The 24,780-nt window shown below is 39.9% G+C and overlaps 1 protein-coding gene across 4 annotated transcripts in view; it reads left to right on the forward strand.

Moving 5' to 3' along the window:
* DOCK4 (dedicator of cytokinesis 4) overlaps positions 1-24,780 on the forward strand; it is a 488,437-nt gene that overhangs the window by 54,408 nt on the left and 409,249 nt on the right. The window contains exon 1 of one of the 4 annotated variants that reach the window (XM_088834582.1): positions 1,410-5,726. The exons of the other annotated variants lie outside the window; for them this stretch is intronic. The gene's annotated coding sequence lies outside the window, so the exon portion shown is untranslated. Of the gene's footprint in view, positions 1-1,409; positions 5,727-24,780 lie in introns of those variants that run through there. 4 annotated transcript variants of the gene reach the window in all.

Genomic DNA, 24,780 nt, shown 5'->3' on the forward strand with positions numbered 1-24,780 from the left:
GCCCTTCTTTCCTTATCCCCGCATTTGTTTGTTTAGCTTAAGGCTTATCTCTTTCTTAAACTATCGAAGTCACAACCAACATGTCCTGCCTCTCAGCAGGCTCTCCACTCCCCCAGTTCATCCTCCTGACTGAAGCAAAGGGATGGGATTGTTCTTAGCTGCAAATTATCATACCCTTTCAAATCAGTCACTAATTGGATAGGATCATCTCCAAATTCATGAAACTGACATGCAGGACGTTTTCATGACCTAGACATTGTCTCCATTTCCAGCTTCCCCTCTTAGGCTTTTCAGCACATGCCTTGGACCTTAGCTTTAGCTGAAGCTACTCCCCTGGTTTTCAGAATCCTGTGACATCTCCCCTTTGTCCTAACTGTTGCTCCATCTGGAACATCCCACCCTTTCTTTGCCTGTTTAACTTATGTTTACGTGTAAGTTCTATAACCAGGTATTCCTCAGCAACCCAGTGTGGGTTAGCAGTTCCATTCTGTGAGCTGTTGCTGTGGTTTTCCTCCAAATAGTTATTCCAAAAATGATTAGACCACAGACCTCATTTAAAAAGTAAGTTTGGGACCCTATGAACACCTTTCAAGCAGGTTACTTAGGTGTGTCGTTGCTATTGGAGGGTATTTCTTCTCCCTTAAAATGTTCCTGTCTCTGGGGAGCAAGCCAGCAGCTTGTGCAGAACCTGGGCATGGAGGAAAAGATGGTGTCGCCAGTGGTGGCCACAGGGAGGGTGTGGGCTGAGCACTCTGTAATCACTCTTGTTGCCTGGTTGCCGGACTGTTGGCGGCCAAAAACCATTTGAGGTATTGTGGTTTGAGCTCTGGTCTTTTCCCCATATACTGAACTGCTTTCAAATGATGGGAAACAGAGATGATTCGGGCTCCAACACAGTGAATAACCTTAAAAGCGTTTGTGCCCCACCACCTACCCTCAAAGTCGTACATATTCATTACTGAAATCTAGGAAGACAGGAGAGAAGTGTGAGGGAAAAATTATATGTTGCTCCAACTTTTAATGAAGCTGGCTATTATTATTATTAATTTCTTCACCTTTTCCATATATTTTTAATTTAAAGAATTATGCTGTATATGGGTTTCTCCAGTGGCTCAGCAGTAAGAAATCTGCCTGGAATGCAGGAGATGTGGGCTTGTTGCCTGGGTTGGGAAGATCCCCCATGGCAATCCACTCCACTATTCTTGCCTGAAAAATCCCATGGACAGAGGAGCTTGGTGGGCTACAGTCCATGGGGTCACAAAGAGTCCAAACACAACTGGAATGACAACAGGGCAAGACATGCTCTATGGAATTTTATAATCTTATTTATTATACTATACACCACTCATTATAAACTCTTCATGACTACGTGAAATTCCATTGAATGAATGTGTCTCTGCTTACTTGTGTAATTCTACTGGAAAGGAATGCTAAAGTTGTTGTCCACATTATTCATTGTAAATACAACTACATGGAATATTGTGAATAACGTTTGTGTGTTGCTGCTGCTGCTGCTAAGTCGCTTCAGTCGTGTCCAACTTGTGGAACCCCATAGATGGCAGCCCACCAGGCTCCCTGTCCCTGGGATTCTCCAGGCAAGAACACTGGAGTGGGTTGCCATTTCCTCCTCCAACGCATGAAAGTGAAAAGTGAAAGAGAAGTCGCTCGGTCGTGTCTGACTCTTCGCGACCCTGTGGACTGCGCCTACCAGTCTTCTCCACCCGTGGGATTTTCAGGCAAGAGTACTGGAGTGGGGTACCATTGCCTTCTCTGGTTAGTGTGTATAAATAGTCATAAATAGTCTTTTAATAATCGCTAAGATCAGGTATACAGTTAAGGATATCAGTAGTCCTCTTAAATTCTATCCACTTTACAATCATTCAAACATTTAACACTAGAGAAATTCTGGATAGTTCATCCCTTACATGGATATGAGGGAATTTCCAATTTTCTTCTTATGAAGACTGTATCATATAAAGTAATGTTGAAACAACATTATGGGGTTTTTATCATCTCTGTTATAGACTATTATGCTTTGTGAGATAAGAGAGGAACATGCTTTAGCTTTCCAGCTCATAAATAAAGCACAGTTGTCATTAACCAAATATTGAAAAATGAGTACAGTTTATAATTCTTTGTTGCTGTAAAATTTTTTTGTCAAGTTAAAAAATGTTAGCCAGGTGTGATTTTCTTTTTCCTTCCTTACCTTACTTCTAAGAAGCTCACGTGTTCTTGTTTTTTTTTTCCCCTGATTGCTCATGAAATTCGATCTCATAATTGCCTGGTAGGTTCCAAGTATACAGTTCTTTTGGAATGAGGAGATGGGGTAGAATGGTAGGGGAGAGGGACTGTTGTTTTACAGACTGTTTTGTGTGCTAGATGTAGCGGGAGGGAAGCCCTTCGCTCTTACTCATCCTGGGAAATGCATGTTGAGATATGCACCATAGAGATGTAGAAGCTGAGACTCAAGAAAGTAAACCTACAGCTTGTTAGAGACCCTAGTCTGTCAGCCTCCAAAGCCCATGCTGTTTTCATTACACCCAGGTGCCTTGGGGTCTGAGTTCTGTGAAACAAACTGTGCTGAGGTTCCTGAGTGGAGCAGTGTCATTGCTCTCAACTTGGGCTGTTCATATGCCGGTCTTTCGATTTAAGTAAATTTATGTAAAATTGAAGATGTATTTTTCTGCTGCACTAGTCATATTTCAAGTGTTTAGTAGTCACGTGTTGCTCGGGAGTACCACGTGGGATAGTGCAGATACAGAGCGTGTCCCTTGTCACAGGAGGTCCTGTTGCACAGGGCTGACCTGGAGGCTGCCTCTGGAAGAGATCTTTCAAGTGCCCCTCTGCTATCTTCATTGGTAGTGTTACTGATACACCTAGAAATACTACTGGGACTCTTGAGTTCTCCTTACTCTTAGCCACTCACACACTCTCCTATCTTTTTGAACTCTGGAATCTCCATAGTCTGGGCTTTCCAGGTAGCTCAGTGGTTAAGAATCTGCCTGCAATGCAGGAGATGCAGGTCTGATCCCTGGGTCAGGAAGATCCCCTGGAGGAGGAAATGGCAACCCGCTTCAGTGTTCTTGCCTGGGAAATCCTATGGAGAGAGGAGCCTAGAGGGCTATGGTCCAAGGCGTCACAAAAGAGTTGGACACCACTGAGTGACTAAACAACAACAATCCACATTGTCCACAGTCTAGAGCCTCTTGACTGAAGAGAGGAGAGAGAGGGCTTGCATAATCCATTGGTTGGCGATTGCAGCAGAATCATGAAACTAGTATATGTGGAATATTACCCAGAGAGTGTTTGTATATTGAATAGATCAGGCACAGAAGAGTAATGATTTGTTTCTTTGCCTGGTAAGTGCCAAAATATATCTCCCAGCTACAAATTATTCTTTTACATCTGTTTAATATTTCCTTAACACAAGGTCTTAATTCATTTGGAGAAGGATAAACCAGAATGGGGAGAAATTAGTCAGAATTGAAATCTATAATATACTCTGGTGAATACCAAAATCCTTAGCATTCTCCTCAGGAAATTTTTATGGTACAGGGAAAATAGACTTTGTAAAGGACTTTTTGGGGAAGGGGATACATAAAAGGAATTTTTAACCTAATGTGTATATATTTTATTATTATGGTTTTTTAAAGTGGTTCAGTAAAAAAGATCATTTTAACAACTAAGACAGTGTAATATAAAAGAAAAAATGCTTTACTATGGATCTCTGAGAAGTCATTTAACCTTCTAAAGTTGATCAGTTTCCTTATCTGTTTCTTCATCAATAAATTGGGACAGTAATGTCTGCTTTGCTTGTCAGAATCATTGGAGTCTCAAATGAAATGATGGTAGTCCCTGGGAAATTACCGGTTCTTTCCAAATGTCAATGTGACATTGTGTCATGTATCCTTTATTTTCTAAATCCTTTTTGAATCTAAAGAACTTCAGGGTTTTGCATGAGGCCCAACTCTCCTTAAGGGCACTCTTGTTTCACGTCTCTGGCATGCACTTTGAATGATAGACCTTGTTCTTGAGAGAGGGTCAATAGTGATAATGATGATGTGATGAAAAATGCTTTGTTTGGGGAGGAGGAGTCCTGATGCCATGGACTCCATGAACTGTCTTCACTTTATGAACTTGTTCACTCTGAGCCAGCCTTCCTGGGAAATGAGAGCGCCTTTATCTCATGGAGGAATAAATACCAGTCTCCGTCTCAGCACATCTACAGCAGAGAACAGTTGTCTTGATATGTAGTAGACAGTACTCTGTGTATCAGCTGCCGTATTTATTCATGAAAGGGAGAAGTTATCTAATACTTTCACTGGTAAGGCCTAGAAGGATGTTGTGACAAATGTAGAACATCTTTGTAGAATTTCACAGTATTCTGTATTTCAGAAACACAGTACAAAGAAAAAGGAGTCGTTCAAACAAAATCTAAGCAGAATGGAGATGTTGCTCTTAGCTGGGAAGGTAGCACGGTCTTGATTAGTGATGTTTGTAACTTTCAAACCTGCAGTTTCTCTGGGTATGGTGTCATTTACAGATTACTTATTTTTTTTCACCTAAAACAATATTAAAAATTTGCGATATCATTAGATTATTTAGACAGGAAGTTTGACACCTCTGTCTCAATGGTTTGTTTTTATTATTGCTAGCTTTTAAACTGAAGGCTAATTCTGCTGAAATATTACTGCTTTCGGGCCCCTGAAGTACCTTGTATGATGCCCTGCACACATCACTTGTTGATTCAGTAACTGCCGTTGGTAGAAACTGGAGGGTGATCTCTTTATCTTACGAGGACAATGTGTCCTTCACACATATCCCACATTCTGTATTGGAACTGGCAGTTAATTTTCCAGTTGAAATAATGTTATAAATAATGGATTTGTTCCCAGAATGGCCCACCAAACTAAATTAACCCACAATATGGTTTAGCTGGAGAAACATACTGGGTTGGCCAAAAATTTCATTCGGGTTTTCCTATAACTGTTTCCGGAAAAACCTGGAAGAATTTTTTGGCCACCTCAATATTTGCTGGAATCTGGAGATGCTCTGAAAAATTCACAGGTAAATTTTACACAGCTGATAACTTACACTGATAAGTTGGTAATTGCCTATTCGTTTTTATAGTATAAATTACAAATGGCTATCATGTCTTTTACATTTTTGGTTATTTCTGATTTCTCAGTGTATAAGTCATCTCTTTTCATAGGAGCTATATCTTACAATCTGAAACAAATAAAAATTCAGCAACTGGTGGATGCTTATCTAAATTTAGTGTTGCTTGTTTACGTTGTCAAAAGTTTTGCTAAAAACTAGTTCTATGCTTTAAAAAATTTTTTTCTGCCTTTTGATTAAATATAATTTTGAAATGGTCTCATTTTATTGATTTACACTATTTTTCCTATGTTGTACAGAGAATTCCTTAAAAACTCAAAACAGTACATAGTGATGATTGTTCTTGCTGTTTAGTCAGTTAGTCGTGTTCAGCTCTTTGTGACCCTAAAGACTGTAGCCCACCAGGCTCCTCTGTCCATGGGATTTCTCAGGCAAGAATACTGAGTGGGTTGCTATTTCCATGTCCAGGGGATCTTCCTCACCCAGGTATTGAACCTGCATCTCTTGCATTGGCAGGCAGATTCTTTACTGCTCGGCCACCAGAGAAGCCACATAGTGGTGATAGCACAAGCATAATATGAGAATTTATTGTGCCGAATCCTGAAAAGGTAAATGTAATTTATTATAAAATAATGTTCATGTATAAAGATTACTTTATATAGATATTTCCCATCTTCCATTCTAAACTGTAGTCCTTGAATTACAGTTGAAACTGACACCAGTATCCTGTATGAACACTGATCCTATTGGTGACATGTTACTGAAATGACAACATAAAAATATGTTTACATTCTCTTTACATCTTAGACTATACATTTACTCTCATAGGACCTTAGTTTGAATAAATGTTAATGGTTTCATTTTTTACTATTCAAGATATGTCTTTCAGCTTGATGGATGTAAACTGTAAAAATACTCTTTTAAGAGTCACTCTTTTGTATGTTTTGAGTAGCTGGTGAGTTTTTTTTCTGGTTTAAAATCTATGATGGGGACACTGAGACAGCGCATATCCCCATTTGTTTATTTCTAGTTGAATTGAGGAAACAGAATCTTTCCAATACTGCAGGCTAAGACTGCAATATGCACAGCTGTCCTGTGGGACTCTGTGACTTTCTCCCCATCACACCACAGAACTGTGTCCTTGGGAGGCATGTGGACCTAATTATCATCCTCATGACTATTTCACTTGATGGAAAAATCTGTAGTAAATCAAGAATATTAAGTCTGTTTGTTAATATTGAAGTCTTCAGAAGCCAGCTGTGCTAAAAGTATTTACTGCTTATATTTTTAGACGAGTTTGTTAAATGCTAATATTCTCTGTCATGGAATGGTCTAATTGTCCATTTTCTGAGATTGTTACTTACATAGTAAATGGAAGTTATTTTTTTTCTTGAGGTCTTCTAAACGTAAAGTTGAACATGTGCCTTTATGTAAATAGAGCATTTGCAAAAATAGCATTCATTTGTACATCTTTGAATGGATTCTAGTTTTTCCCTCTGTCTCAAATGCAACTAGGCATCAGCTTATTGCATATTAGCTGGAATTAGTTGGAGTTTGTTTTGTAACAGATCAGCAGGAGTTTTTGTTTTAGTTAAAAGTATTCTACAATCTGCATTTGTGTGTGACTGCTTTCTTCTTATCAAGCTCAATCTACAGCCACACACAAGTTCTTTTTTTCATGATCAAATTTGTGTAGGTGGTTGGGTCGTAGAAACCTTTATGTTCAACCACGTCTGCAGTTTTTTGAACTTTCCTCTTATTGAAAAAAGATATCCATTTGATAAAAGCAAAAATAGCAGAGCCCTCTATGAGAGAAGCATTTAGAGGCCCACAATAACAGAAGCTTATGTTTGCTGAATTTAACCTCAACATAAAAGTGAGATTTGGGAAAAGATGCTCCACTACTGTGCATAACTCAGAGATGTGTGTTGGTGAAGAGCTCCACACACACGGGTGTCCATCTGCGTCTCGAATGTGCTTGCTTTCCCACTGAACTAAAAGTTAAATAAGTCTTGCCAGTGTCTCTTACCCTGGCTGTGTGACGGTTGTGGTGAAGTGTGTATGCTATTGAGTTACTTTTTTTTTTTTTAACCTACTGCTAGCAAGCAATAGGGGCTTCCTTGGTGGCTCAGTGGTAAAGAATCTACCTGCCAATGCAGGAGACGGGGGTTTGATCCCTGGGTTGGGAAGATCCCCTGGAGAAGGCAATGACAACACACTCCAGTTTTCTTGTGGAGAATCCGGTGGACAGAGGAACCTGGTGGTCTTCATTCCATGGCGTCCCAAAGAGTTGGACACGATTTAGCAATGAGCGCAGTAAGTGATGTGTCAAGTACCTAACATGCGTTATTTTATTTGCTCTCTGTAGTCCTATAAGGTCAGTTCAGTTCAGTCGCTCAGCCATGTCCGACTCCTTGTGACCCTGTGAATCACAGCATGCCAGTTCCCTGTCCATCACCAACTCCCGGAGTTCACTCAAACTCATGTCCATCGAGTTGGTGATGCCATCCAGCCATCTCATTCTCTGTCATCCCCTTCTCTTCCCGCCCCCAATCCCTCCCAGCATCAGAGTCTTTTCCAGTGAGTCAACTCTTTGCATGAGGTGGCCAAAGTATTGGAGTTTCAGCTTTAGCATCAGTCCTTCCAATGAACACCCAGGATTGATCTCCTTTAGAATGGACTGGTTGGATCTCCTTGCAGTCCAGGGAACTCTCAAGAGTCTTTTCCAACACCACAGTTCAAAAGCATCAATTCTTCAGTGCTCAGCTTTCTTCACAGTCCAACTCTCACATCCATACATGACCATTTGAGAAACCATAGCCTTGACTAGACGGACCTTTGTTGGCAAAGTAATGTCTCTGCTTTTTAATATGCTATCTCGGTTGGTCATAACTTTCCTTCCAAGGAGTAAGTGTCTTTTAATTTCATGGCTGCAATCACCATCTGCAGTAAGGTAGGTACTATTATTATTGCCATTGTACCCGTGAGGAAACTGAGCCTGCAAGAAACTAATGTGGCTGCTGAGTATGGGCCACTTGCTCAGGTTCAGATGCCACAATCCCAGGCTTCAGCTACTTAGCTGACCTGGTTATAAGTGCAGATCTTTACTATTGTAAAACTGCTTCAGACATATCTGTTGCATCATCTCTGCTAGGAACTGTCTCCAAGGTATAAGAAAAGTATCCAGAATTAAGTTACTCCCTGCATAGTTGAGTGCCACTTACTTTATATAGGACTGGTTTCCCAATCTCCACTTAATAACTCTGGAAGACCAATCTTGAAGATACGCTTTCCTAAGGTTTTCAGCATCCCCAGTCTGGCTGGTGTCAGGTGACGTGTTGTAATTACGTTGTGAAGATGGTGTTAGTCTTACTAATGTTTTAGAAGAAGGTGAGTAGGGATTGGCATCTGAACATATGGAAGCCCTAAGAAGGTACTGTTGGTCCCAGGGTGGACTTTGAAGGCCCTGAGGAGGTTGGGGATGGGGTTTGTTAAGTCATGCTGGTGCTGAGGGCCGTGAGGCATGCTGGAGCAGAGAACTTAGAGGTGTATCAGAAATTAGACTCAAGGGATGAGCAGTTGCTGAGTTGAACAGATGATGGGAAAGTGGGGAAGGTCTGTGAGTGAAAACTAGGCTACATCAGGTGATTTCCATGTGGGAGCAGGACTGACTTGTTATTGAAATGCTGGGCTTTGTTTCTTTTTTGAAGGAAATGGTTCAGTGCAGGACTCTATAAGGGCTGATCTCTAAGGATGAGATCTCCAAGGAGGCTGAGAGTTGGGAACTCAAAAACCTGGAACTAGTGTTGACAGAGAAAAATTCTTCCTTTTCTTTGTCCCTCCCTCTGTTTTCTTTCTTCCTCTACTCTGTTACAGGCTTTTATTAGATAATTGCTGTAGTTCTCTGCACTGTATATACAGAATACCCTTGCTGCTTATCTGTTTTATACATCATAGTGTGTATCTGTTAATCCCATACCCCTAATTTTCCCCTCCTTGCTTCCCTCTCCCTTTTGGTAACAGCAGGTTTGTTTTCTGTCCCTCTGAGTCTGTTTCTGTTTTACACATACATTCATTTGTATCTTTTTATATTCCACATATAAATGATACTCAGATTTGTTTGATTTATTACACTAAGTATAATGTTCTCTAGGTCCATCTGTGTTCCTGCAAGTAACAGTACTTCATTCTTTTTTATGGCCGAGTAATATTCTATTGTATTACTATACCACATCTTCTTAATCTATTTGTCTGTTGTTGGGCACTTGGGTTGCTTCCATATATTGCAAATAGTGCTTCTATGAATATTGGGATGCATGTATCTTTTTCAATTAGGGTTTTTGTTTTTTTTCAGATATATACCCAGGAATTGAATTGCTGGGTCATGTGATAGTTCTGTTTTTAGTTTGAGGAATGTCCATGCTATTTTACATAGTGCCTGCACCAGTTTACATTCTTACCAACAGTGCATGAGGGCTTCCTTTTTTTCCCACATCCTCTCCATTTTTTTTTTTTTTTGTAGAATTTTTGATAATAGCCATTCTGACAGGTGTGAGGTGATATCTCATTGGTTTGATTTGCACTTCTCAGAAAGACTCATTCTGTTTTGAACAATTAAATTAATTTACAATGTTGGGTTATTTTCAGGTGTACAGCAAAGTGACTCAGGTTTTTTTCACTATAGGTTATTATAAGACATTGCATATGGTTCCCCATATAGTAGGCCCTTGTTGTTTATTTATTTTATACATATATGTGTGTTAATCCCAAGCTTGTATTTTATTCCCTACCCACTGCCCATACCCACCCCCACTATCTTCTCTGGTAACTGTAAGTTTGTTTTGTGTATCTGTGAAAAAAGACTCATTCTTGAAGTAAAGATAATTGAGAACATTGGAACTATTTACCTATAAACTACCCAATTGTTGGGTAATTTGTACTTTGATAATTCTGCCAGCTATAATAAAACATTTGCATGGTTTTATGCACTTACCACTGCAATTACAATATACTGTGGTCATTTTGGGAGATCCTTGATTAAAAAGTAGTCTTCCAATCTTAGGAGTAGAAATTTCTTGGGCAAGGAAGTATTTCAAAGCCTTGGATTCCCACTTAGGTTCAAATCCAGGCGCAGGCTCTTAACTAGTTTTGTTATTTTAGGCAAATTAGTAAATCCGTTGTTTGTTTTGTAAAATGGTGGACAGTAGTGCTTTTGTGAGAATTAGATAGTACATGTGAAGCACTTGGCCCACAGTAAATGTGCGGTGAGTATCAGCAGCTATTGCCTCTTCCTATTCTCCCGGAAGATACACCAAACACATGCCGTTGAACCTGACCCAGACATCTCTGGGGGCTGCCCTTAGGGCCTGTTTCATAAGTCTTTGGGTACTTGCCAAGCAGATCTGGTGGCTTGGCAAGATTCTATTCTATTTCTGTTTTCTGTACCAGTATTTTTCATCCTTCTTCCAGATACTGAATCCAGGAAACAGGAACTTTAGAAACAATATCTTCTAATATGAGATGAACCTTCTGTTCTGAGTGTATGTGAACTTCGGTTCTCCTGTTGATAAAGGATGTTCTGTTCTTTGATAGTCTAATTTTATGCAAAATCGGAAACTCTGTATACTTTTTATAATGTCTTTTTCTTCTAATTTTCTTTGTTAGATGTTTTCTTTTCTATAGAAGCTTTGAAAGTGAAAGTTGCTCAGTCATGTCTGACTCTTTATGACTCCATGGACTATACAGTCCATGGACTTCTCCAGGCCAGAATCCTAGAGTAGGTAGCTTTTCCCTTCTCCAAGGAATCTTCCCAACCCAGGGATCAAACCCAGGTCTCCCACATTGCAGGTGGTTTCTTTACCAGCTGAGTCTCCAGGGAAGCCCAGGAATACTGGAGTAGGTAGACTATCCCTTCTCCAGTGGATCTTTCCGATCCAGGAATCAAACTGGGGTCTCCTGCGTTGCAGGTGTATTCTTTACAAGCTGACCTACGTGGGAAGCTTTTCATATGCAGAGAAGTTATCAGACCCATGTTGGCATGTCAGTGATAACAGGAAAGTTATCATGTGTGCTCTGAATCTGTACTCTGAAAGGCCCAATTACTGAAAACATGATTGTTTTGCACTTTTCTCCCTTAGTGCCGGACTTGTATCAGCCTATGGGCTCAGTGCTTGAGCATAGAAATAATGATATATTCAAGTGGGAAGCTAAGAATTGGTAATGACAAAGGGATGGCAATGACTGTGTTTTGCAGAGCCTGGGACTGGTCCTATAGCTGCACCATCTTTTACTCCACAGATGTTAAAGAATCATAAGTCCCTGTTGACTGGCATGAAAAATTTCCATGGGGAGTCTCTTTATCCACATGCCAGAAAGAGATGTGTTAGCAAATAGCACTTCATAAAATGTGAGAAAAAGAAACGAGAAAGTGTTGTTGCAGTAATCAGGAATTGAGCAAGACAAAGCCATGGAGCATAGTCAAGAATGTGGATCCTGCAGCCATACTGCCTGTGTTCAAACCAAGTCCTGCAACTTAGTAGCTGTATGTGTGCCTGCGTGCTCAGTCCTCTTTGACTCTTTGCAACCCAATGGGCCGTAGCCCTCCAGCCTCTTCTGTCCAGTGGGGTTTTCCAGCCAGGAATAATGAAGTGGGTTGCCATTTCCTCTTCCAGGGGATCTTCCCGACTCTGGGATCAAACCTGCGACTCTTGTGTGTCCTTGCTTTGGCAGGCGGATTCTTTACCACTGAGCCACTTGGGAAGCCCTAGTAGCTGTGTGACTCTGAGCTAATCATTCAGCCTCTGTGTACCTCAGTTTCTTCATCTGTAAGATGGGGATGTTATCTACCATCTCATAGGCTTGTTTTGAAAATTAATTGTGTTAATGTTTATGAAGTGTTTAGAATAATACCCAGCATTATATAAGCTTCTGTTAAATATTAAATACTGAAAATGATAATAATTGGTATTTGCTGAGCTGATTGGTTGGCATATTTCTGTGTAAGACTAAAATATGAATAAGCATTGGTTAAATAGATTCCATGAATTCATAAAATATGTTGTCTAATATTTTGAGACTTTATGTAACATTTCAGTTCTCAATATCTTCAGCCTAAGCACAACTATTTGGCATACTCAGAATAACAAAATCACTTAAACAGTCTTTTTTTATTCAGTTCTAAGTCTGAGGCACTCTACCCCTCCCGCTATATTTTAATATCTGGAAATTGTATGCATCTTAAAATCCATGGATGTACTTAATATTATACTCCCCCCCCCACCCCATAAAGCTCTTACTTAATTAATGTTGCAGTTAAAAAAATGATCTTGTCCTTGAATAGGAAACAGTGATACAAGAGTCCACATAGATGTGTTTATGTGTCTTTAGTTGGAAAGTTCAAAATTAATGTCTAGGAATGAGGGAAATGGTGCACCTACCTGTTGAAGGAAGGACCAGCATACTCAGTGGTCAGAGTCGTCCACCTTAGTTCCAAGGTATCACACTTTAGGGCTCCAGGGCTCCAGGGTCTCCACTGTATTCACACAACACTGGAGATAATGTCCCATCTTTTTGTCCAGTGGTTGTGTGCCAAATTGTGGCATTGGATTTGCATCGACATGAACTTGGAGGTCATTCTTTAAGTTAGGATCTGGGAAGAATTAACTGTGGCAGGGGCTCTTAACCAGGGAGCCCATGGATAGAATTCTGACTCTCTGAACCTGGATGGGAAAAAAAAAATTCTTCGTTTTCTCTAATCCCTAAGTGAAATCTAGCATTTCCTTTTAAATATGTAGGCAACAAATCATAGTAGCATTTAGCCTTTGAATTATAGTACTTATGAAATATGCCACTACATCCTGTTATTCAGTGTTGTAATAGAGAAGCAAGAAGGCAACTGTATCAGAATTTGTTTTTGTAAAATAATTTTATCACTGTCTTTCAGTGCAATTGTGTTCCTTTTTAAGTCCTGTGGTGTTTTTATGCTTTTAAAAAGATTATTCTGAGAAGTGATCTCTAGACTTCACCAGATTGCCAAAGTTTTGGGGCAAACAAAGGTAAGAACCCTGCTCTCTGTTGGTCCTGATTCTTTGCCATGCTTCTGTTTTCTTCTGCACCACACCCCTCTGCCTGCCCTCTGGAGAGCTGAGAGACAGCCTTTTGAGAAGTTCAGCATCAATTGCTAGAGTCTGTTCGGTATTCTTGACTCTGGCGACGAAGCTTCTTTGGTTTTGTCTGCGATTTACGTGCCTTCAAAGAGCAGACTTTCTTTAGCTCTTCTGCTGCTCTAGGACAGTACTGTCTACAGAAATTTCTAGTGAAAGATGTTGATTCATGACAGTTCATTGGAAAGCTGGGTGCTGAAAGCAAGACACAGCAAACAGAGCACATTTAGCCATGGAAGTGCGGAGGAGGGAGAGTGAGAGTGTGCTTGTACAGAGGGATGGTAGGAGCCCGAGAGGAGAGCTGGTGGAGTCTGTGAGATGAGGTGGGAAAGTAAGGAAGTTGGGTGGAATAAGAAGATGGAGAGGTAATTAAATTGAGGCCTTCCAGCCAACTCCTGATGGAGGCTTCTCCTTGTCCAAATCTACATTTGCTCCTGGGAACTGTTCCTGTGTAGTTAAGGGTGGATTCTTCACCTGTAACTACAAGTAGTTAAATTCAATTTAGAGCTTCTGTGACTCAAGGCTTTTCTGTGACGGCTCCCTTGCCTCCCAGATAACTCCCTTATTTTAGGTCACATTGTTTAACCGATGTTAAATGGGGGAAAATAGGAAAACTGATGACTATTACCTTTGAGGGTGTTTGGAAGTGTTGGGCATGGAAATGGGTAGAAAATCATTCCGAAAGAATGTATTTTTAGGTAGAATCTCCAGTAACAATAAGAATGTTGAGTCTTTGTGAAGCCAAAAGATAAAAGTTACAGGTCAAGTGGGTGAGGCCAGAATGTAAGTGACATGCATGTACTGATTGATATATCTATAAATGGCTATGCGTAAAAATTAACTCTGGGGAATTAAAAATGTTTATTCTAGTAATAGCAGAGTCCAGGTTCAGATCTCCTTGAAATTCCTGCCTTTTGTTTGGCACTCCTGAAGTTGGGGTAGCCAAAAAGGAAAGGGGTCAGCTTTTGGCTCTTTGTTAAGGAAAGGCTTGGTAAACCCTTTGCAGGATGGCCAAACTCTGGGGACTTCTGTAGCTCTGTGTTGGAGATTTCAAAACTCCTCCTCGTGCCAGCCTTAGAAAAGGCTGATTTTACAAAATCTTTCTGGAAAAGCATTTAATATCCAACTGCTTCCCAAAGCTGAGTCCCTCTTTAATGTCACTTTGGATTCCTGCTGCAAAAAATGTTGGATGTTGTTAGTGTTTGATGAATACTGCCACATTGTGACTTTAGATGTCAGATCTTTGGATTTGTTACATGGGCCACTCACTGTGGGAAGCATGTTTTATCCTGTTAGAATATTGTATCTTCCAGTTATTTCATTTCTATATTGGAAATAAACATTTGAGCACATTCTAATGAAGTAAGCAGTTTAAGAGAACTTCAGTTCAGTTCAGTCGCTCAGTTGTGTCCGACTCTTTGCGACCCCATGAATCACAGCACGCCAGGCCTCCCTGTCCATGACGTCAAATAATTGTCATATTTTTGCATACTTGCTCTCATGCCCCTCCCTTGCTTTGTTTTAATTTTTTGACTTGGCTGCTGTGACCTAGACTTCTGACTTTAGAGTCTAAGTCAGATGAAAATAAGCATTTCCATGCAAATCATGTTTCTAAAATCATCCCTGGAGTGCGTGTATGTCTAGTAGAATGCAGAGCTTACTAGAGAGAAGGATGAAATTAGGTGAGCCTGAAGAAGTATAAAAATCTTGTTTAATGACTATGTTAGTTTTTTATATAGATTAGCTGTTATTAAGTAAGGAATGCTAAGTCTCTGTGGAATTTCTCATCCTCTGAATAGCCAGTTTTGGTACTATAAACCGAGAAGACTTCTGTTGTATCTCTTAATATATAATACTGCAGTATTGTGAGCCCTGAGGCCCTTTTCCTGAAGAGCATATGCTTGCATGTAGTCGGTTTTATGTGAGCTGAACCAATCTCAGGTCTAGGATAGGAGCTTTTTACTGCACGTATATGTGCCTGTGTGTGTTGTTTAAGAGAGATTTTAAGGCCTGGAATAATGAGACATGGCCAGTTAGAGCAAAGCATTGCCTCGGGACATGGTTCCATGATCACAGCCTGATCCTTAACACTTATGTTTACAAAACACCCTCATTACACCCCTTGAGTAGAGTGGCAGTCTTCCCTTTACACCCGCCTTTTTCTGTACTGTTTTCCTGCTGCTCGTTCCCTCCCCTCTGACACCTACTACCTTTATCCCCTACAAGGTGTCCCATCCCTGCCTTGGCTCCTACATGGTTCCTTCTCAAAACATAAATATTGTTTCATCACAGAGCAAGCTGCTCTTACAGAGGCACAAGAAGAGGTCTGAATTTATAACTTACAAAGTATAGCACTCTTTGAAATTTTAACAAGCAAAAGGTGGTCTATAATCCAGTAGGAAACAAATCTCTGATGACGAAGCTCAGGCTTTCGGAAAAGGAGGTCGTTATGGGGTGGGAACCCTCTTTTCACATTTTGGTTCTTTGTCTGTCCTGATAGTCCCAGTAGGTTCCTTGATATTGGCAAGCATCGCTCAGAGAGTAAGCGTTCCATGGTGTGCTTCAGAGAGATGGCATTTTGGCGTAGGGTGCGATTACGAGATTCCTCTGATGAAAAGACACGTGGTTTCAAAACCACCAGGGTATTTTCACAGCTGTGCCAGAAATCTGGGCAAATGGGCATTAGATTATTAGTTTTGGAGTTGTGGTGCTGAACCACAAAGCTCTGTGGCTGCTGCTCTGGCTATTGCTGACCTGGCATCCGCTAGGGCCCCCAGTCCCCCCAGACCTGACTCAAGCTGCAGCTGTGAGCTGGGTGCCTGCTGCCGCCCGCATGGGCAAGTGTGGGAAATGCCAGGCGGCCTGGCAGGTTTTAGTGTGGCCTTTGGATCCTCGCTGAGCCATATGGTGCTAAAATGTCAAACTGTTCCCAAGTGTGGGCCACGATTGAGGAAGCTAGATAGAGAAAAAACCCTTCAGATAAAGGATCTGCTGAGTTTATTTATTCCCCAGCCACTGGCTTCATCACTTGGATGCTTGAACAAACATTTATTAAATAATCTTTGGTTGATAGTGAGCTACTTATATTTGGGGAGGTAGCAAAATAAAATCATTTGTTTCTTATTGGCAAAGATTAACTCTCTCAGGGTTCCTGTATCTTGCATGTAATAAACTGTCAGTAGAAGAAAGTGAAATGAATAGATGATCTATAAATAGAACCAATTGGGAAGCAATAGTCTCAGAAACAGAAGAGTTTGAAGGATCTAAATCTCTTCAGAGATGATAACATCCTTAGGCTGTGGCTGGAGAGATCTTATTGGAAACTAAACATTCTCCTAGTTTCCAGTTCGGCTTCTTTCTGCTATATTTTGGCAATTGCCCTTGTTGATGGACTGACATAATGCCTCAAGAAGTTTACAATCTGTGTAGGAAGACAAAACAATGTAACAGGGACTTACAGATGATCCCAATCAAAACATCCACAAGTGCTAAGTGATTGAGGCCAAAGAAAATGCGCAAATCCGAGGGGAGAGAGGGGGAGCTGAGAGATGTGGTTCGGGTGAGGTTAGTCCTGGCAGGCTTCCTAGGGGAGGCGGTTGGGCTTGGATTTGGTGCATTAGCTCTTGTCAGTCCCACACTGAACCTTTACATAAACACGATTTTCTCATAGCACAAGGAATCTGCCCTCTTGGAAAGAATAAGAAGAGAAGGAAGAAATGGTTGAACTCAGAGGGTTTTTTCCCCTTTCATACTTTCAGTTCAGTTCAGTTCAGTCACTCAGTCGTGTCCGACTCTTTGCAACCCCCTGAATCACAGCACGCCAGGCCTCCCTGTCCATCACCAATTCCCGGAGTTCACTCAAACTCATGTCCATTGAGCTGGTGATGCCATCCAGCCATCTCATTCTCTGTCGTCCCCGTCTCCTCCCGCCCCAATCCCTCCCAGCATCAGAGTCTTTTCCAGTGAGTCAACTCGTCGCATGAGGTGGCCAAAATATTAGAGTTAGGGCCTCAAACTTTTAGATGTGCCCCGAATGTATAGAATTAAATCTTAGATTCAATTTTACCCTATGAAAAAGGCAAGTCATAACATATTGAGAGACACTATAGCTTGAGAGGCTTTTTGACTCTAGTGAGTCTTTGCTATCTTTTCAATTTAAATAGTTTCTTCCTGTCTTGATTCATAAATATGCAAGGGATTGCTTTGATTTTACTTAACATACTTGACCATATGTAAGCTCAGATATTTGAGGCGTTCTAAACAGCCACGTTCACATGGTGGAGTTGTGACATTTCTGGGCTTGGGTGCTGAGGAGGCAGCCTCTTTGTGCCCACTGACTATGGAGGCCTCATCTGTGTTTGGTATTTAGCATAAAGCTTTGCAGTCATATGGAAGGATTCCTTTGAGTGGCCTCAAGAAAATGTTCTTTAAAAAAAAACAAAGCAAAATTTTATTTTGAATTAATTTTGTAATTACAGGAGAATTGCAAAATTATACAGAATCCCCTTATGTATCTGATTCATTACTGTAGTATAATTGTTACCTCTTGTCCACAGGAAGACACATGTAAGAATGTGTTTTGTTGCCTTGTACATAATGTGAACTAGATATCTAATAACAAATGGATATATAACCTGTGTTATTGTCATACGATGGAATGTTACACAGTATAGAAAGAAATGTCAAAAGCATCACAGTGAGAAAATAAAAACAAGTTGCCGAAGAGTATATATACCTTATGGTGCCATTTTCTTCAGGCTTGAAAGCATGCAAAGTGGTATTACAAGCTGTACATGCATGTGAAGTAATAGTGCAAACACTGCCACATACAAGTAGCTGATACACACAAAATTCAGGATTCTGGTTTCTTCTGTAAGTGGTTAGAAAAATACTGGTGAGCATTTAGTTTTTTAAACTAAGTGGTGGACACTCTGGGGTTACTATATTTATTACTGTTTTTCGGTGACTAAAATGTTTAAAACTTGGTAAATTATAATAATACAAAAGCCCAGCCAGGCCATTCATTAGAAATGCAATAGTGATTAGCTTCCCTGAGAATGGTGTACCTTCTGAGTTGAAAGGCAGTGGAGAGAGGCATCTGTTGAATTATTGGCTTGATTACTTGGGTGAACCCTTCAATATGTCTTTAGTTTTCTGTGTCACATTTTCTCCACCTGTAAAGTTTCTACGGCTATCTTTATGAGCCTATTGTAATATCCAGAAATGAAAAGTCAGATTTCAGGCTCTTCAAGATGAGAACTGTAGACGAAAGGTAAGCAAAATTGTCCGTGGCTATGTATTCTGCCAGAATTGACATCCTGGCCGCCCCACTTACTAGTCATGTGACCATGCTTCAGTTTCCTCGTCGGCAAAAAATAGCATAATAGTACTGCCTGCTTATGACAGTGTTTTCAAGACTAAATGAATTGATGTATGTAGAATCTGTAGAGCCGGTTTTCCTTCTCTCTTCTGGCTCACAGACTTGTTTTATTTGATCTCCTAAGGATTGGATTATAGGATGCTTTAAATTTGATTGGGGTGGGGGTTAACTTTTAAAAGTATGGATTTCTGGCTTCTCTTTAACAAATGGAGCATCTCCTGGCACTGATTCCCCATTGCAGCCTGGCAGCACTGCCATCTCCTGTAGGTAGAGGTATCCAGCATTCAGTGTAATTCCCAGCAACTTCCTCGCGTCTTCCGGGCACTAAGGCAGCCTGTGTATTGCTGTCTGATGTCTGCCACCCACTTCTTCCCAGTGACGTTACTTCCTTGGCCTCCCATCAGCATTTGAGTTTGCAAAGGATTTTAATGGGTTTGCAGGGATACAGATATGGAACTGGATTATATATCAGCAATGGCGCTTTCCAGAGAACTTGAACTGATAGATTTGTATATCTATCTTTGTATTTATGTTATCTCTCTCTATATATATAAGGAAACCCTTGGACGAGAATTGATGCTGCAAGTCTTGAGGCAGAATTTCTTCAGGACCTCAGTGTTTTTGTTAAGGCCTTCCTAATGGTTGAATGAGGCCCCACCCACATGATCGAGAATAATTGTCTTCAAGTCAGCATGTTATAGGTGTCACCATATCCATAAAATATCTTCAGAGCAGTTAGTTTTTATTAGAGTAGTATTTGATTGGATAGCTGGATACCATAGCTTAGCCAGGTCGACACATGAAACAAACCATCCCAGTTGTTTTTTTTGGAGCAATCTTATGTTATCTATGTGGCACCTATAGACTTTTTTCTGTTCTTTATAGTAAAGGATAGTGGTGGCATTTAGGATGTTTTTGGAGGGGCTGAACATAAAAAACTCTGAGAACCTTGAGCTTTGCAAATAAAGCTGCTGTGTCTGGGTTGGGATCTAAGAGGCTGAATGCTGTGATCGATGATGCAGGATGCTTCCTCTAGGCAGGGTGTAACAGAGATCCTGGGTTTGGCAGTACTGGCTCTGCCATTCAGGGTGGAGACTAGTCATTTGCAGATGCCCAGAGGAGTTTGGGAAGAAGACAGGATATGTAAGAAGAACTAGATTTCTACACCAGTTGTAGAGCCTCCTGTAAACCAGGTGTATAGGTCTGTGCTGTTCCTGCTTCAGGTCAGGTATTAATGCAGGTTCTGAATACCAGTCTCTGTTGTTAGCTTCTGTGTGGCTTTGTGCATTGGAAGGCTGCCAGCAGAACTCAGAGGGAATCCTCTCAAAACCTTTGTTTCCTAGAGATTTTCTGAAGCTGCTAAGGTGAAGCTGAAACACAAGGCAAAAGCAGTCTTCCGCGTATGTTTGTCTCTGCATTACTATTTTTTGTAAAGCATCAGTTAAGATGATTCTAAGATTAGCTTTTCATTTGTGGAGAACAGGTGAATAGGGAGTTTGAATAAAGCCTTAAGACTCTCTTTCTGTGTGTCTTGTGCTAATTTACAACAACTTAAAATCCTGAATATTTATGTTTTATTTCTGAGAAAAAAATAGACTGGCTAGAAAATCCAAAAATAATCTTCAGGAATGATGCAAAAATCCCAGGAGCTCAGCCTCAGAGCTTTAATCTCAGAGTATGTTCTGTGTGGGACATACCAAGATGCTGAGGAGCAAGCGTATAAGAGCTGAGATCGTGGGCTCTGGGTGCAGTCTGGACAGTGGCTGCTTGACATGAAGGATAGTCTCTTACAGGTGACCAGTAGAGGTGCCAATAATTCTACTTTTCAGAGCTTCCTGTTCAAGGGCAGATCATAGAGCCTTGAAGTGACTGGGTTGTTATTCCAACTAATCTTCTACTTGTATCCTTCATTAGAACCATGAAGATTAGCTTTGACTTTTTCTTGAGAGAATTCTAGCTATATTAATTTTTACTCTTGGACAAGGTCATTAGGAAGGAAGAGCAGTGAATTTGGACTTGGGAGCTGGGTGTCCAGGCTCTGCTTAGGTAGTACCTTAACTTGGCAGCCTTAGGCAGGTTACTTGGGCCGTGTCTTCCTCTGCTTAACCATGAGGAGGTTGAATGGGATAGTAACTAAAATCTAGAGATACTCTAAAAATTTTCCTTGCTCTGTAAACTGTTCCTTGGGAGACACGTTTAAGTTTGGTTGGAGCCTTGTTGAAAACTCTCACAGTCCCTTAATTCCTTTACTTTTCCCGCAACTAACATCCTCTCTTTATTCAGTGGTGAGCTGCATGATCTAGCCATCAATTGCTCTCTCAGCGTTGTCTCTTCTCTCTTCAAACTGCCTGATTCTGCTATTTTCTTTGTTCCTCCTCATCAATGACTTTACTATCCTTTCAGAATATCTTTATTGGTTCTCTTAATTGTATGACTTTGATTCCACACACCCTCCCCCCGAAAACTTGTAATTGTCTCTGTTAACCTGTAAAGCACGTACTGTTTTGTCACACCAGGCTACAGAATTATCAGCCTGCTGCTGAATTTAATTTGATACTTTTCCCTTTCCCTCTCATTTTAGGTTAGATAAAATGAAATTGCATTCTCCCATATTTTTAAGGTTAGACTTAGCTCTGTCCTTTTCCTAAGCTGGGTCTTATCCATAGGTTGTATTTAATATTTCAAAAATGATACTTTTGATGACAGTGCTGCACAAAGAAACAATGGGGGTGCCTGCTATTGGGGTTAATGGTTACTGCTATTGGGATTATTAGGATTAATGGTTATTTCTATTGGTGTTATTGGGATCACTGGAAGTAGAACCTCTTTTTTCTTGTGACAGACTGCCTTGCTTTGGGAGCTCATAATGGTTTTATTCAAAGGAATCACACCTTTTGGTGGTTATTTTCATGCTTCCTACTTTACATACAAGAGGTAGCTTCTTTGTTAGTTCGAGGTAACTAGACTCCATTTCCATTTGCAGTTGTTTTCTGAATCCCTGAGGCCCTGGTTTTGAATGTGATCAATTGGTTACAGGAGCTGCTGCCGCTGCCAGCTTCTTGTAGGGTAAGCAGTTGTGATGGAGCTGGGTATGGCCAGGAATGCTTCGAGTGGCTTCTCTCAGGACCTTCACATGTAATGAGTTTCTCTAAGCTATTTGGAGTCAGTGACCACTCATGGCCTCTTCCTGTATGGTATTCTGCCCTTGTAGTATTCATCCTTGATCTCTACGTGTGTTACCTGAATGTTTAGATTGTAACATTTCATCTGCAGATTCTCTCCTGGTCATTCTGCATTAGCTCTATCAAAGGGACCATAGCCTGTTCTCTCTATTCATTGTCAAGAGTACGGGCAATAATTGTCCTTCTGTATCATATTCCAGCCAAACCACTGAGAGTATGTTGGTTCCTTTTTGGATAAACTATATCTTAGGAGGATGTTAGCAGGTTGGAGTAGACCAAGAAGTGGGCAAGTGTCTTAGAAACCATGTCATTTGGAGGATGATGGTAGGGAGGGAGTTATTTAGTTTAGGGGTAGATGATGCTGGTGGCTAACACTGAACTGAGTGTTGATTATGTGCCAAACAGTGTGTAAAAGATTTTATGTATGTTATTCCATGCACTGATCATATGAAAAGCCTGCAAGGCAGGTATAGCTGTTAGGCCCATTATACAGATGAGGGAACTGAAATACTGAGTTCCATTTTTCTTTCTGGTGAAGTTCAGACTTTTTGGCTTATTAACACTGGAGATATTCTTTACTTGTATTCACCTCACCTTGCCTGCCTTTTTGCTTCTTCTGAGATCCTGTAGCTGAATCCTGTTGTCCTTCCCCATTGAAAAAGGATTATGAGATACCATACATAAAAGCTCATAGCCTGGTGTTAGCATATGTACTAGACCTCTGAGGAGTGTCAGCATTCTCTTCTCATTTTTCAAATTATCCATCCATCTCTGCTTTTCAAAATCCTCTTCATCCTTCAAAACCCAATCTAAATGTGATCTCCTGAAAAAAACCCTGCCTGATCACATAAACCGGGGACTGGGGATAATCAGCCCCTTCTTGCCTCCTAGAGAATCTTGTTTATTTCATTGTAGTGTTATTTACAGCTTTTGACCTTGACCTCTGGTTATTTGTATCTGGTCTTTTATCTACCACCTGATTATAAACTCAGAGGGGTGGAGGCATGTCTTCTCTCCCACATCATCCTCCAGCAGAGGGCTTGACACATAGCTGGTGTTACTTGCATATGTGAAAAAGTGAATGAATTACGGCATTTCATAGCAGGCTTATCTTTTCATAACTGTCTGGATTAAACTAATAAAAATTATTTTGTGTTCCCTGAGTGCATTGTACTTGTCTTTGGGAGTGGGAATTGTGCCATGATTTTAGGCTGAGTGATTTACAAGCCAGCCTAGGATTAGAGACATGAAATAACCATAGAGAAAAATCTAAAAGCAGATAATGGCTTTTGCTGTATTACTATTCTTCATAGTTTCTATGCTTTTTTTTAAAAGTATGAAAACACTTAGACATAAAACAGGTTTCATTTATTCTGTTCTCAGTTTCTTCAGAACTTTGAAATTTTGCAAACTATTGATGTGAAACCGCAATGAGATAAAAACTTTTGTGATTATATTTAATATACAGTGACATCTTTGGAAATTGGTCCAAATAATTCTGCTTTATACCTGTGGCAATGGTGTATGACACGAGAAAAATATGGTTACTTTTGACTTCTAACACTTGGTTATCTCCTTTTGGCTGTAGATTTAGATGATTATTTGGGGGCAGATAGCCTGTAATTAAGATGAATGTGGTAGGGAATTGATAGAGATAGTTGATGTTTTACATTATTTTCTGTACCCATTGGTCTTTTCAACTGGTCTTTCAGATATTCCTGGGAAAACAACAAAACTCAGTTTTTCATTATTATGTCTTGGGGTAATCTGGAGTGATTTAATTTTTTGATGAGAGGAATGATTGGAATTTTATGTAACATTTGGAAAAGAGAGTTAGAAGGTTTTTTTGTTTGTAATATTTCTGATGGTTGAATTTCTTTTCTCTATGCTCTTGAATTCCTTGCATAATAGTCTTCATGCAGTTTAATCAAAGCAGCAAGCTGTCAGTTGAGAGGATATAATACTCAGTGCTTGGATTGATGGCTTCCTATTGATTAAAGAAGATAGGTTGTGGAGGTAGAAAGAACTTGCTTTAGGGGATAAAATTAATAAATAAGTTAGGCTGTAATTAGTATTAGAATAAATTTAATGTTTTTTTCAATCTTTCAATTCAGAAATTTTTTTTCTCAAGTACCTACTATGTCAGGGAAGTATAAAGAAAGAAAGATGGTTAATTGCTAGATGGAGAGATGTATGGATAGATAGATAGGGATATCTTAACGCCCTAGTTCTGACAAAAGTATAAAGAAGGAGAGAAAGGTAAAGCTTAAATAGATAATAATAAGCCTTTTACTTGCATGGTTTTAGTGATTTTTAAATGAGTTTAAAAGTTTAGTCCACCTGAATCAATGACCTTTATCAATAAACTTGAATCATACTTACTTGAAAAATACACTGACTTTTAATTTAGCAATTAAAATTAAAAGGATCAATTTAAAGAGCCTCAATTAGAACAATTATGCCCTTGTTAAAGCAAAGTTGATTAAAGATGTAGAAAGAGTGAATTATACAGAAAGGAATTTATTAAATATTGTATTTTTATTTAAGGTTTATTTGTGTATGTATGTTCTAAGGATGAAATAAGTTTTGTAGTAATCAAGGATAAATACTGATTAAGAAAATTATGGAAGTAAGTTTTTTTTTATCATGACATATTACTGATATTCTGAGATGCCTGATTGAATCATAGGTCAGGCATTTTTCTTACTAAAAACATAATACACATGGAGATTTTTGAAACATACTTGATATACTTATTTTAGAGTACACTTTATTTTTCTGGTCTTAGATATTTTGCCTATTATAATTTTTTTAAGTCTTTTAAAAATATTAGTAAAAACCCTTCTATGGTTCATTGGGTCTGTCCCACAGTTCATGGGGTTAGGATGCCATGTCTTTGGAACAGATCGCTTTAAGAGATGCAGGATCTTGATGGTTT

Source organism: Moschus berezovskii, chromosome 3 (assembly GCF_049115385.1).
Source record: "Moschus berezovskii isolate FMDL1 chromosome 3, NW_MosBer_1.0, whole genome shotgun sequence".
NCBI classification, from domain to species: domain Eukaryota; kingdom Metazoa; phylum Chordata; class Mammalia; order Artiodactyla; family Moschidae; genus Moschus; species Moschus berezovskii.